The sequence below is a fragment of the Ammospiza caudacuta genome, chromosome 2, assembly GCF_027887145.1.
Source record: "Ammospiza caudacuta isolate bAmmCau1 chromosome 2, bAmmCau1.pri, whole genome shotgun sequence".
In the NCBI taxonomy this organism is placed as follows: Eukaryota; Metazoa; Chordata; class Aves; order Passeriformes; family Passerellidae; genus Ammospiza; species Ammospiza caudacuta.
Window position 1 is genome coordinate 27,196,360 of NC_080594.1, and position 15,551 is coordinate 27,211,910.

Sequence of the window (15,551 nt, forward strand, 5' to 3'; positions counted from 1 at the left end):
CCACTGGGCTTGTATACACTTTGTGAAAGGCCTACACACACTGAATTACAAATCAGTATTTCCATTTCCCCACCCCCATATAAAGCAACTCGTATTAAGACCTACACACTGCCCTGTTTTATTTTTAATCTCAGACATAAGGGTAGTGGATTTGGACAAGCTCAGCCATTTGATGAGATATACTTAAGCAGCTGGTTCCAAGGGAAAATCAGAGTAATTCAGAAATGCAACAGAAGATAACAGAAAAGCTCTAACTCCGTTTCTCCTCTCCCTTTAACTTTATGAAGTAAAAATAAAAAAAGTCATACTCTCAACCAAATACCACTGATATTTTTTTGTTTCACCAGAATATATTCCTCCTGAACAAAGTGGGTATAGCTAATATTAATAAAATATACATTATAAAAATGCATTTGTTCACACACATACATGTAAATATACACACATTTAAACATGGATATTGTTATTCTACTGATAGAAACTTGGGCTGAATTTTCCTCTTCAGAACTGAACATCTTTTACCTCCTTCCCTGGTGAAATCTGATCATTTGTACTGTACCCAGGCTTCAAGACGTGATAAACGATCCAAGTGCTATGCAAGTTTCATCCAAAACCTGTCTCTTCATAGATTCACTCCACATATTCTTTCTACTTTAAAGACTCATGTGATCATCGCTTTGATCCCTTCTCCCTCAGCTCTATTAGGGGCACCATCTCTTCAGGGCTTGCAGCTTATAAAGAGACCACCATATTTTGATATGCCTTTGATGTTGTCTTCCAAAGTATCTTTGATTTTTTAGTTCTGTTCAACTCTTTCACCATTAACCTTGATTTCACTTAGGAATTAATAGATCTATAGTTTTATTGGAAGGCTAATTTAGAAATTCTGTTTTCTCTGGCACTGTTTTTCCCTTCTTAGCTAGAAAGGTAGGGGAAACAGTACAAAGAAACTGACCAGTGCTTTAAAAAAACCAAAAGAAACTATAGATAAGCTAATACTTTCCTTGAGTTTTGAGTTGTTCTTTTCGAGCAAGTCTCTTACTGAATCATTAAGCTGCCAGCAAATGAAGTGGTTCTGCAGGATGATAATGAGCCACACAGACCCTCCACACGGCCACTGGTGACTGAGAGCTGTTACTAATGGATGACTACTCAGTAGGACTGGGGTCTCAGTCCTGTGCTTGAAGACTGCCTCCTCCACACAGGACACTTGCATTTCTCCTTCTTTTGACACTCAGCAAAGATACTGAAACTGTAGAGGCCAAAGGAACCATATAATTTGAAGTAAACTAAACAATAGAGCAGCAAAACACATTCTCAAGAGGAGAAACTGGCACTGTCTTTCGAGTCTCTTTAGTAGGTATTTTCAATTTTTAGTTTATGATAGTTGAAATTTATTCCCCCTCCTCAGGCACCACTAAATGTGACTGAAGATTCATTTTTGCTGGTATAAAGAGACAGATGAAGGGTAAAACCAGGTCAGCCATATACCCATGCACACTCCCCCCACCCCCTGGTTTATTTATACACCCTGACTATGTTCAGGTGACATTCAGATGCATTTCAGGTTCTTGAAAAAAAACCATCTTCTGTAGACAGAGTTTTGTATTTCACTGTGCCTTCCCTTCATTTAAAACTATCCTGCTTTTCCTCCACGACATTATTTATTCCCTATTTTTCTGGGGAACAACTTAGTAGAATTTATCCTCTCTCCTCAGTTAAATACAATTGCTTCTGATGAAGACAAACGCACTGAGTGCTCGCAGCAGCTGGCATGGGCAAACCCACCCTCTGCAGAAACTGCATAGGGCCATCACTGCAGCCTGTTGCCTTTGCTAAGGCACCGCCACACAGTTGAAGGGTTCCTTCCCAAGAGCACTCGTAACGCCGCCACAATTATCGTGCTGGGCTAACACTCTAACACCTCACCCATGGGACACGCGGAGCTTCCGATAAGGCGCTGAGAGGAGAGAATCCAAATGCAGCTCATCAGATCCGTGCCCTCTCCAGCGATCCCTCCTATCACTCCTCGCACTTGCTATCTCAAACATCTTTGGCACAGAAGCACAGGCTGGGCGCTACATGACCCGCTCACAGCACTTCTCACACTCCACGCTCAAGTGCGCAGTCTCACGTTGTAGCGAGAGAGTCCCAGCCTGGGCTCTCCGCATAGCCCCGTGGCCCGGCACAGCTCCGACTGTATTACGCCTTTCCCAGAATCTTAGCCCCGCTGGAAAGCATTCAGCATTGAGAGGACCCATCTTTATGCTGATAACACTAAAATATAAAATAATGCCAACAGCTGGTGCTACAAATGGCTTTTAAAAACGATGTTCATTCACTAAAATTCCTCTTGCTACTTTTGACATGAAACACGCAGTCTCTAATTATTCTGATCAAGACGGTGAAATACAAAAACAAACTTTAATTGTGTTTAACAGATATTTAATCAGGACTCACTGAACTACAGATTAAAGCTGAAATTCATAAACCATAATTACCCAATTGTCGCAAGCTTTTTGGTCCACATTCTGCTTCCGTCTGGGCGTCTGGCACTTTGCCCCGAATTTCTTTTAGTGTCTTCTCAGTTTCATTGCTGTTCATGTTTTCCAGCAGAGATTTAGCACAGATTATAAAATATCTGTTCTTGGCAACTTTATTAGTTGTTTTTTCTTAAAAAGATTATATCCCACCTATCCCCATTCTGGGGCTGAACAAATGAGCATATATACCATGGATATTTCTTGTCATGAGCTGTCCTTCCCAACTGCCAGGGCAATCACCCATCCTGCTCTGGGCCTGATTCCCTGACCACGGCCCTGCCACCAGAGCATCACCTGGATATTGCTTTGAGTGTGCCATGCAACATGACTACCATGAATTACTCCTCCTTTTCTCCAGAGACAGAACTGGGTACAATACTGTTTCCTGTTCTGGTAGGGGCTTTTATAATGTGCTTGATGCTCTTTATTTATATCTAAGAAGACATGATAAAAGAAGTACGCCTCCCATGGGAAGTAGGGGGTGGTAAGGTACACATTAACCACCAGTTCCTCAGAGATGTAACTGCAGGGGTTCAGACTGCCTCCCAAGCAAGTGACAGATTGTCCTTTAGCATGGAGAGAATGATTGTGCCAGAGAAGCTTGGCTGTTGACTGCAGTTTTCTGGGGACCTCCACACATTGTGTGCAGGTTATGTTGGTACCCCTAAGGCAAGGATTCCCTCCCCAGAAAGCATTCTCAGGACCTTGCAAGGGAAGGTTGTCTGGCCTTTCAGACATAGGAAAAACAGCTTAAAAAACTGTGGGTCAAGGTGGTGAAAACAATGACAGTCCACCTTATCAGAACGGGGAAGGGGGTTCCACACACCCAGCCTGGTCTGTTGTGGGGAAACACAGAATTCCTCTCAGCCTTAATGCCTCAGAAGTTTGTGCTGTGAGACAGAATAGAGTGAGATATGGAAAACATGACAGTGGGAAGAAGGGATCTTAGTTCTCTAATAAGGTACAAAAAAGAGTGAGCTTGATTAAAAACCAGGATGGTCTTCTATGTGTACTTGCCCTTGCTTTTTCTCTTAATACCCAGAGTGCTCTTGAAGAATTCCTAGTCTGTGTGAAGATATATGGAGCCACACACTGAAGTTCTAGCAGAGGTGCTAGACCTTCATGGCCATTCATAAAGCTTAAACAATTTGCTAACAATAAGTATGAGAATAGAGGGTGAACCTTTACCTATTTATTTGAACTTGTTCTTAGCTAGTGTGCAAAACGTACATGTCTTTTTTTTTTCTGTTTTGCATCTTCCAGAAATTTTCATCATTAAAAAAAAAAAGCATTTATTTCTATCATGGTCATTGTGCTCTATCTCCACTTTCACTTCTTTTGAAGAGCCAGGAAGTGAAACAGTCACATATCTTCCTCATCAGCTCCTCCAGAGCAAGTCCTAAACAAGAAGCAGCCTACCACCTTCGTAGTCACTGCTGCATGTATATCAAACTGGTTTTCTGTTTGTTTGCTTCTGAAAGCCCCTCTAAGCTTGCATGACTTGACAGTCTCTGCAAGAACCCATATCTCACATTTCACAGCAGTCAGATACCAGCATGTGAACACAGAGAGACAGGGAGAGGTATGCTATTTCTTTTGTTTCTTTTTGTACAGAAGAGAGATTTGATTCTTTCTGTCAGCCACACAGTCTGAAGTCCAGTCACAGTTCAGTCTTTCCAGCCTGTGCAGAAGTCTGACAAGAACACAGGATGGCTGATGACTTGCCATACATTGCAAGCCTGATTTTTCACAGGCAAATTGTTTTCCAGTTTGGCACAGTTGTTTGTCCAACAGTTTCAAGCTCCGTATTTACACAGTGATAAAGAAATTGCCATCCAGTGTTAGTGTCATTTTTCATTCAGACTGTTCCTCTGAAAACAGCCTACAGCCTTTGAGACGTAAAATGTATCGTTTTAATGTAGTCAAGGTCCCTGCCTGCAACATTGCTAAATCTATTTAGCAGATTCTTCCTGCTATAATCTGTCCCCAGACCTGAAGAAGCTCAGTGATTTTAAGTGTTTTAAGCTAATGATAATGGTTAGTGCTGAGAACAGATGTACCTGACTGTGGTGTGATCTATTCTATTAGACTGTTAGGAGCTGTGTATTCATATTGACTTAACATTTTATGTCTATTTTCAAGGTGTGATGGCTGCATGGGGTATAGTCTGGGTTTTTGTCCTCACATATGATATATTGTCTGCCTGTGCTTTTGATACATGGTGACTGCATGGAAGGATGAAGAACACGTGCCTGTTTGTTCTGATGCTTTCCCAAGATTTTGTAAGTCTATTCTTGCTGTCCACTGGCACGATTATGGGAAGCAATAATGTTTACCTGTATTCACACTAGACCTGAGCCCAGGAAACAGTTGCACAGATTAGATGTGCATGCAGAGAGTTTGATGATTATGCTACGTATTACAGAAATTTACTTTCCCTGGTGTGCAGGCATTGTGCATGACTGAATTCCCTATAACTGGTGGTTGCACTGATAACATGCCAGGTAGAAGCTGTTTTACTCTTCTTCTCTATCCACAACACAACAGAGTGTAAAACTCCTCAGTTGTGTCAATAAATGGTGCCTCACTTCCCTTCATCACAATGAAGTGAAATTTCCACTGAAAATGATTTTGCTGATCATGTTGGAGGCTTGGTCTTGCCATTCACAGACATTGCCACCCTCTGGGGACAATGCACTATTCTGGGCTGTGATGTAGAGGAGGTTTTGTATCTTAAGACCTCACCACAGTCTTCCAAAGACTAAGTAAACCCTTCCTACTTACGTGGACCCTGATCTTCTGCTAGTGGGGATTACAGTTCAGCTCTTGCAGAATAAATGCAACCTTAACTGTTCCACATTATCACTGTGCAACAGGAGATCTGTCTACTGCAAATGAATGCAGCCTCCTTGAACAAATCTCATGCCACCTCTTCCCTGTGAGAATCCAGAAAGCAGACACAAATGGAAACCCATGTGGGGCTCTGGCAGAGGCACCATCTCCACACTGACTAAATGAATGGGACTTTTAAAGGAAGATCCAACAAATTTAAATTCCAAAACCATTTAAATAACCCTAATCATGGGCAGGTTGAGAGATATGCAAACACATGACAAGACACAAGATCTCAAGAGACATTTAAACTACTATCCTGATCTGGAAGGATTAGTTGAAGATGCCAAAGTGCAGCTCTGGACCAGCATATCACCAGTTCAAGTTCAGAACAATACTTTGAGCAGTTCTTGTGCTACAGGGCAGTGCAGTTATGTGCGGTAGTGCTAGAAACAAGAGGTTAAAAGGTTAAACTCATAAGCATAATTTTCTCTGATAGTTTGGCCAACTTGACTAAAACAGAGCCCAAGTAAATGACAGGCACTGTAAGCTTAATTCTATAGCTTCATGTCTCTTAATCAAAGAATGACAGCAGTATCAAAAATTTAATTTTCATTTCAGTACAAGCAACTGTTGCTCATATGTAACTGCTACACATTCTCTCCAATCCCTAAACCATGTTCTGGGCTCTTTGTGTCTTTGAAAATAGGAATGCATTCTTATGAAAATATTATAAGCTAAATACCTAGGACATTGCTTCATAAAGCAGGTAACTTTACTATTAAAAGAAAGAATATAATCTAATTCTGACCTTTGAGGTTCTGCCTGTACATTAATTTCTCATTTTTTCTCTCCTTACCCTATTTCCCTCCTAAGCCCATGTACCACAGAAGTCAATTTTCCCTGCATAGCCCCTCAGAACATGTTCTATAAACACCTTCCCTTTTCCCAAACCCCTCTTTCCCCTGACAGGACTTTATACAGATGAATAGGGAAAAAAGGCCTAGCATCTGACATTTAATAAGAATCTCAAAGAGAATACACACAAAGTGCATTAAGATTTTCTCTCTGGTACTCAAAAGGAGATGGATGATGTTAGCCCACTGCTAGGAGATTGGTCTGTATCTGAAACTGGGATCTCTGTTTCTGTAGCCAGTATAGCCACTTCTCTGTTACATTTTACATTCCAGATAATAAGGTTCATATTTTTGGTTTGGGAAGAAAATATCTTTGCTGGAAGTCATGATTGCAGAATTGGGTATTCCTTAATTTAAAAAAAATCCAAACAAAACAGCTTAAGTGGCAGTAATCTGGGATCCTACACACTGGGACATGATACTGTACCAGCTATCCTCAGTTCATATTTTTAAGGCATGTTCCTCAGCTATGATGTTAAGAAATTGTTATAGCTTAGGTTTTAAGTGCAAAATGCTGTTGATAGAATTTAAACTGAAGTTCATGATGCCAAACACTCTATGAGAGGCTCTAAAAATGAGCCTCTTACCTTACGTCACTCTAGTGATCCTGCTCACCTGCCATTTGTTTCTTATATGCACGCGTTACCTGGGTGTATTAGACATGGGTCTTTGCAAGAGGCAGCCTGGACTCAGCCAACAGCACCTTTTAAACTACAAGAAATAATAGGGACTAGAGGCATCACCTGGAAGCTGCAAAATTCATGACCATAACCTCTCTGGCAAAGAGAATAGCCCTGCACAACCACCCCAGGCAGGGGGTGGCATGGGGGCGTTTTGGGTAGACCAGCAGCTAAAGGGACATGTGGGGACAGTGGGAGAGGAGCAAGGACCTGGGGGGTGCTGCTGAATTACCAGAGGCCTCAAGGCAAAATCAAAAGACAAAGAGAGACACCTTTCTACACCTCCCAGCACAGAGCCCCTGCAAGGCAGTGATTTCATCTCCACACACAGGCAAAGGACTGAATTTCTTCTCCTCACAAGGACCACAGCCCACAGAGGAGGAGTGAGGAGCATGAGGTGCATAATAACAAGGGCAACAGAAGAGACATGAAACAGGCAACTGTTTTCTACCCCAAAGTCTAACATGAGAGGGAAAATACTCAGCTTCCTTAAACATAATTAGACATGAGCTCTCTCCAGCAGGCAGTGAGGCCAGAGCTTCTCACACACAGATGGGGCAAGTGGCAAAGCTGGCACTGCAGCTAGCTGAGCCAGGACCTGGTCACAAACAACACATATGTACTGTGTGGCAGGGAAGGTGACCCATGGCTTGCAAGGTACCTGAACATCTGCCTTTTCCCACTTTGGGAAGTAGTTGTGCCAATTACCACCGGTGGCAACTCGTGGACCAGAACTAAACCAAACCCGACGGATTCCACGACAGGGAAGGGACCAGAGGAAAGATGGTGCCACACCCACAGTGTAGGACAGGGAGGATGGTGCTATTCTGTTAAGTAAAGAGGAATTGCTTATGTAACCGAAAAGGAAAAATGTGAAAATGTCAAAAGCCTATTCTGACATGAGGGAGAAAGGAAAGCATTCATTAATTTCTAATAACAGTCTTTACTCTTGTAACAAACTTTATAAACTGACCAGAGTTCACTTGTAATCTGTTTGTCAACCCAACACTCTGAAGAAACTTTTTATAAGGGAGGAGATAATCCCAAATTATTAAAAATAACCCCAGGCTGTGCTTTCAGGTTTTCGTTTGAATCCAGTACCCGCAAGAGAAACCTTTCAACAGAAGGCACCAAGGAATTCTCATGGAATAGCTACAGGATAAGGACACAAATTTCCAGTAAAAGCTGGCCTTTCTTTCCCCTCCTCCCAATCTCCTTATTCCCAAAAGATACCAAGAAAATAGAAGATTGTTGGGATTTCTATAAGAAGATTTGGCAGGTTTTTCATATTAGTTTAGACTGTAAGATACAATTTGAATTTGGGTCTTGCCTCTCTCTCTCTCTGAGAAGAAAAATGAGTTATTTGTTCTCTGAGTAAGTATTTGTTATTAGTGGATCAGACATGGATAAGGTATATTATTACAGCCACGTTTGTTAGGTATGATTTACATTGTTTGCTGCATATCATCTTAGGCTGTCTTTAATTTTGTTATACTTTAGGGGTTTTTTGTTTGGGTTTATGCATTTAGTCACAGTTGGTTGTGTTTTGAACTTTGAAAAAAATTAATACAAAGGAAATTAAAAAAAGAAAAAGAAAATATTTTCAAAATGATGTGGAAATCAAATCTATCCCTGAGTAATTTGATTTGTAGGAAATGGAGAGCAAAGCATTACAAAGCATTACAAACAGAATGCCTTGAAGTGCATCATAATTACTTACATGTGCAAATACATTGTCTAGGTTTAGGAATTCAGCTAATAATAGTCATAATAATTCCATGCCCTTACACCAGGTCTTTCAGCCAAGCTTCTCCAGGTTTGTGTAAGCAATCATTAACTAATGCCTGGGTACCCATAAGGACTCTGCTGCCCTTGTGGATGGAGAAATGGGGGCAAAAGCTCTCCAGGGTCAAGGACAAACCGTGAGCTGCTCCACAAGTGGGAGACAGATGCAGATGATCGACTTCTAACTACAAGTGATCAGAGGTGCAAGAATTTGTAGCTGATCTGACATTACTACAACTTTGTGGTTCTCTAAGAATGAAGGAGTGTAACAAACATACGTCTTATACCTTCTGTTCCACAAAGTCTAAAGGTTGAAAATGGACATAAATCAGATGCATGTTCCATCCTTGGTGGAACACTGGTACATACAGAAAACCTACCAATGTTTTGTATCAAAGCACAAAGATTAACAAATTTGCCTTGTTTGGAACTGTTTACCAGTGCAAACAGTTTTCATCTGAGGCTACACAAATGGTTTTCAAATTAGGCATCCTTTGTGGAAATCTGGGTTGAATGTGGAAAAAATCTGGAAAAGGGTAGCCTAAAACGTTCAATTGTTATACAGAGTCCCAAACATCAATTTCATGCTTGTAGACTATTCTCACATTGATCTCTTAAGTTTTAAGAGATCTTAACAAAGATCTGAACGTGCCATATTACCCAAAAGCTTTTCAACAATTCCAGGCTGTAAAGAAAGGCTGGATTTTACACTCTTCTTCTGTTTAATACCATGCCACTTCCTACGTGCACTCCTACATTGCTCTCTCTCACAACTCACGAGAATAACCCACAGTTTCTGCAGCCCAGGCCCTTAACACTCCTTATTTTACAAGAATATAGGTTTTCATGCTTTTCTAGATAACCAAAATCCTAAAATGCCACATATTTCTGCTGTTTCATTTAGTCATGCAATAATTTTAATACTTTGAACTAGTACCTGCTGAAATAGCAATGTTACTGACCCACACAGACACTCAACTGCCTGTTTGAGGGGTTTGACATTCACACATCCCATTTTCTCTTATCATGCATTTCTGTGCTCCCTGTAGCTGCAACAAGAAAGTGTGTTTCGGTACATTTTTATTACCTGTTATGCTTTGCACTAATAAAAACACTGGATATTATTTATTTGTCTGGCAGACTGACAAAGCCAGGCATCAAAGCATCATTCCAGTGTCACATACTTCAACGCTCTAATCTTTCAGAACTTGTAAAGCAATCTCTTACGGCGCTTTGTGGGCTGTGAGATCACCCTGACAAACTGTGATAATGTTGGCAATCTCCAAATGGGTGTTCATTTGCAATCTTACTACAGAGGAATTGCTATGTTTCCAAATTTGAGGGCTTGACATAATCTGTCTTCACAAAGCTATCAGGGCCTGTCATAAGGCTGTCTGTGACCCTGGGATTTTATGGGGTCAATATCCATCCCCAGTGAAACCTCATTGCAAGCAGTGGAATTACCTAGAGCATGACTTTCTCTATCTATTTGCTTTCTTTCCCTTTATTTAAAATACCCCTTCTTTGTATTATATTCTTTGAAGTGCAAACGGCACCTACTCATAACATCAGAGCCAGGCAGGAGAGACTGCTGCTCCAAATCATGGCCAGTTTCTTACAGTTCATGCCAAACCCTCTGCTCCCCTCACACTGAGCGACTGAGAAACAATGCAAATGTCAGGTCAAGCTACAGAGCTATTGCCATCATCTCTTCCCTTCCGTATGCTCCTAGCACTGGCAGTCTCTGGGCTGCAGTCCACAGGATATCCACAATTATGGCCCAGATTGAGGGAGGGGTAGAAAAACGATGGTACTCTGCCAATTATGTCAGAACCCAAACTTGATCCATTTTAAAACTGAAGCTGGGGACTGTGGGATAGCACCGTGTTTGCTATAATTTGTGTAAGGAAAAGAAAATAATTTAGCATCTAAAAAAAAAAGGAAAAAGTCAGAGTTAGAGCAGACCTAATAAATGTTTTATATTTGCCTCTGAACCTTATCTTTAAGGAAAGGCAATGCTCTCTGGACATAAAAAGAAGATTTTTAAAATGCCGTAAGACTGTTGAACACCTCTAGAAAAAACAAGACAGGGAGTGTCAGGCTTCACCATATTCATGAGGGCCACACAACTGCTAGTGAAGTAATACTGTTTTGAAATAACTTAGGATTCCTTTAGAAAAGCTGGATGGAAATAGAAAACTAAAAAAAGTGCATCCAGTGTTTCAAAATACGCTCTCTGCACAACACCCTTTCCCTGCTATCATCTCCTGAGGCAAATTTCCCAGGCAGTTCCTCACACTTTCCGAAAGATGTTCCCCAAATCCTGCTGAGGGAGGGGGTGAGCAGCTGGAACCTGGCCATGGTGGGGTCAGAAAGCCCATGCCAGGCAGAGGCACTAGAGCACAAGCTGAGATTCACACACTGGCTTAAATACTCTGCTCTATTTATGTTGGGATGCTTTGCTATGTTTACTATGGTTTTATGAACAAAGTTCTCTTCCTTGGATTATTCCATCTAATCGAAACAAAAGTAGCTAAAGATGCACCATCCTTTGTTTTGCCCCCATTTAAGCTATTTTCTGCATTTCGTTCTCTGTGAAAAGGAAAGTCAGTGTCACTATCCAACCTCAGAAATAAGGACTTAGCTGCAATGCTACTGGGAAACTCTGGAATCCAAATAAATTCCAAACTTCTATTTTGGCCTGAATTTACAGCAAATTTGCTCCTGCTCTCAAAATGCCTACTGCTTTTACCAGAAGCAGCAATTATCCCTTGTGTTTCCTTAATCTTTCAGAAAAGAATGCACAGCCCTGGAAGGCCAAAGTGAATGTTTTAATATGTGTACTACCTTGCTGAAGTCAGTAGGTTGCATGGATATGAAAAAGAGGCTGTAAAGTACAAGGATCCACGGGCTTCAAAAGGTTAAGCAGCTTCACCAATAGAAACACTGCAGTTGGGACAGTCCTGAACAGAGCAATGCAACTGGTATGTGCTTTTCCTTCCTAAAAATTCTTTCTTGAGGGTGAATGTTTTCATTTTACAGTAAATGGAAAACTGTTGACTTGCACACTAGTTTTTATTTTACTCTTTTATACAAAAAGCTATTTTAAGGACAAAACAGCCAAAGCAAAGAGCCCTACCTCTCTGCTAGTGCCACTTCAGAAGGTTTTTGCTAGCCACAGCTGAATTACAGCAATGTTTCCCCTTTTTAAATTCCATGTTTTTTCTATTTTCAACACTGACAACAAAATTTTCCGAAAAATAAAGAAAACAGAGTGTCACTGGTAGATCAGTATTTCTAGATGGAAAGAACACAGAAACATTTTAAATTTACCCTAAACAAGGGGGCTTATACCATGACAGCAACTTCTAATGTAATTAATTTGTCTTATAAATTACATTCCAGGGCATATCCCTAAAAATTAATTAGGCTAGAGAGGGAAGGAAAACAAACTGAAAACTCCTTAAAACTCCAAGAAACAATAAGTTTTAAACACAGTCGTGTCAAAAATTTCATTATAAAGTTCTTCTCTGCACTTCCCCTATTCTTTCCAGGAGACCAAGATCCTCAGATTGAGAACCATTCCGGCACACCAAGGTCAAGGAAACCATATACATTCAAATACAGAACGTTTCTGAAATTGAAGATTTTGCAATCAGCTCTGCCTTTCCAAAATGCAGATTCCCTGAAAGAATTCTGAAATATAATTTACTAAAGACATTCATTGTGCTAGTGTGGCTTTAAACACAAAGCTACAGTCAGAAGATGTGGACATGGTACATTCATCACACAAGAGAGAAAAGCAAAGGGGATGAAGGCAGAAGAAAACAATAAGAATTTTAGACAAATTTTAATATTGGCCAAACCCATCCTCAAATCAAAACTTGGAAGGTTTCTCTGTTCATTAGTTTCTCTACAACTTAGGCAAAAAGGAATTTGGCCATGTACTTTTTCTGTAGCACCCTGTCTTCATTTTGTGCAAGAAACAGCACCTAGATTTTTTCACTCTTCTCAACACAGTTCATGGGACTGGAAGTGCTGGTACACATATACAAAATCCTCAACATTTTCTGATTCCATTTGTAACATAAATCAAGTTTTGTACTTCCTGATGCCTGTGCCACCTTCCAGGACTAAGGGAAGAATCAAAAGACAACAAAATGCAGGGAAGTAACTGAGTTGATAGTTTATCATTGAAACTTTAACAGACTGCACTAATGTATAACTCCACAGTACAGACTTCACCTGGATCATGTGAGGGCACAAGATGCCATTTCTGCCAGCCCTTCTATGTGTTAACGCTAGCAGCAAGGAACAAAAGCTATCAGATAAGGCACAGAGCTTGCTGCTAGAAGTCAACACATCAAAATATATTTTTAAAACTGCATCAGAGAATTTATAATGGATCCGTGCTTTGCATTTTGAGGTGACAGAGTTCTCGATCTGGTAGAAAGTTCCCAAAGCTCAATTTACTACATTGTCAAAATATAGCCTGAGGGGACAATCTGACTTACAGCATCTTTATGACTGGTGATGAAAGAACCTCGCTTGGCTTTTAGATCCCAAGTTTGGCTCAAGACAGTGCAGTACAGAACAGAACATCTTCTATTTTATGCTGGGTGTTCACAGTGTTCCTCTTCAGCACAGAATTAGGTTTTACTCTATAGAATTCTCACGCAGCTCACTGATGGGTTAGAATTCACACCTTCAGATTTTGGGGATATACTTCACACCCTGCATTGTTACTGCTACTAAAGATACAGATTACACTGTTCTCATGTCATTGTAGCATCTGTAACGGAAATCTTTAGAAAATTCAGGGAAAAACTGTATCTTTTACAAGGCCACTGCATGTCTTATTCAGCCTTGGAGAGACTTCAGAGCACAGTAACCGCATTAATTGGACATTATATGGATAGCCAAGTAAAGCTCAGTTACTGTGCAGATTTTACTGCTCTTTGTCATGTTGCTTCAAAACACATTTCATGTTTTAACCAGTCATATATACATATGAAAGCATTCCACAACACTGGACAATGCTACAGATCCACAGGAAATAATTGTTTCACAAACATGAGGCAATCTGCACAAATATAAATAGCGTGGCGCAAATCTGTTCTAAATTATGGTTGTGCAAACCCATGAAAGTCAACTAGTACCACTAACAGAATAGGACATATAAGAGCATGTAAAAGTATAAAATATGGCTCTACTGTTCAGCTATTCATGGTCCAAATCCTGCCAGCCTGCCAGCACTTATATTCTACTAGTTTACCAGCATGGCTTTACAGGAAATAAGAAAAATTATGGGATTTCTTGTTCTCTCATGCACTGGAGGACACAAGTCCAAGAACATATGGGCTTAAATGTGTCAGCATCCTACATCACTCTTGTTTGAAGAATGTTATTAATTTTTGTGGGTGGAGTCCAAAATTGTAATGCCATAATAAAACACAGTGGCTGTTTCTGTAATGCGTATGTCACAGGGAGCATATGTGTAGCAGTTCAAGGACAGCATTTTAACTCGATTTCAAGTGGTTTTCTGAATTGTAATACCCTCAAAAGATGAAGCACTGATGCTGCCGGCAGGGTATTTCACAACTTTTGTCTTCACAGTTTCATCCAGTCACCTCAATTGTGACCTGCAGGATATCATGCTATTGAAGATCTGGACTCCACACAAAGCTGTTTCAACAAATCTCATTTTTCTCTCTAATACACAGCATGTGACTTCAGGATTGGTATTTTCAATTCTGAACTGAGTTGTACGAGCGATGCATGCTACTCCAGGCAAAAAGCAAGACTAATAGCAGAAGATTCGTTGCCATGCTAGCTCTAACTGAATTTCAATCCCAATCTTCTCCAATGAATTAGCCTCTTTACCAAACTCGCAGGTACAGACAGATACTGTGGGAATCAGCCATGTAACTGTTCCAACTGGATACAGTGAGGAAAGTATTGCCAAAGGCTTTTCGGCTGCAACTCAACAGGTGGTTTGGCACCGAGATTTCTACCTGTTTGTGGTTTTCATCTCTGGTTTCAAGACAGAAAATGAGATTATACCTTTCAATGCTGCATCTCAAGCAGGTTGTACGCAGAGCAAGGTTTCATTCCAACACAATCTCTCTCTCTCTCGCAAAGTTGAGGAAAACTGCCAACCACTGCTGCTCTTAACATCAACATGCGATGCAGATGTCAGGAAAGGGAAAAGAGAAAGGAGAGAAGAAAAAAGGAAAATAAAACTGTAAGTTTTATGTAAACAAGAAACTGTACTTAATGACTACATCTAAGGAAAACAAAATAAAAAGTACTGGCTTTAGTATAAGGAAACAAATAAACAAAACCTTGGAACAGCTTCATCTAAGAGGTTGTGGGGTTTTTTAACCAGCATTTTTAACCAGGTTTGTTTGTTTGGGGGTTTTTTAGTTTATTAGAATTTTTGTTTACATTTAGTTCCAGGAGATAAAATACCTTTACGTGATACACTTAGAAAAAGAAACAAATCTATCATAGCATCAAAATGAATTACTCCATTACTGAGAGAAGAGTCTAAGCACCTTTAACAAACACCCTGAAAAGCAGCAGAAGCACTCATAACATATGTTCTTGCCTGCAAATAGCCCAGAGTGCAAGAGGTGGGTTTCATTTTCAGTTTTTAAAGCCTTCTGCATAGGCCTAACTCTGCCTTTGTTGAAGGTAGTGTTAACACACATTGAATGCAGAAAGAACCAAATGTGGGTAACTGCATATTTCAAAAAATCACACCCAATATGTTCAACTGATGCCATCGTTTC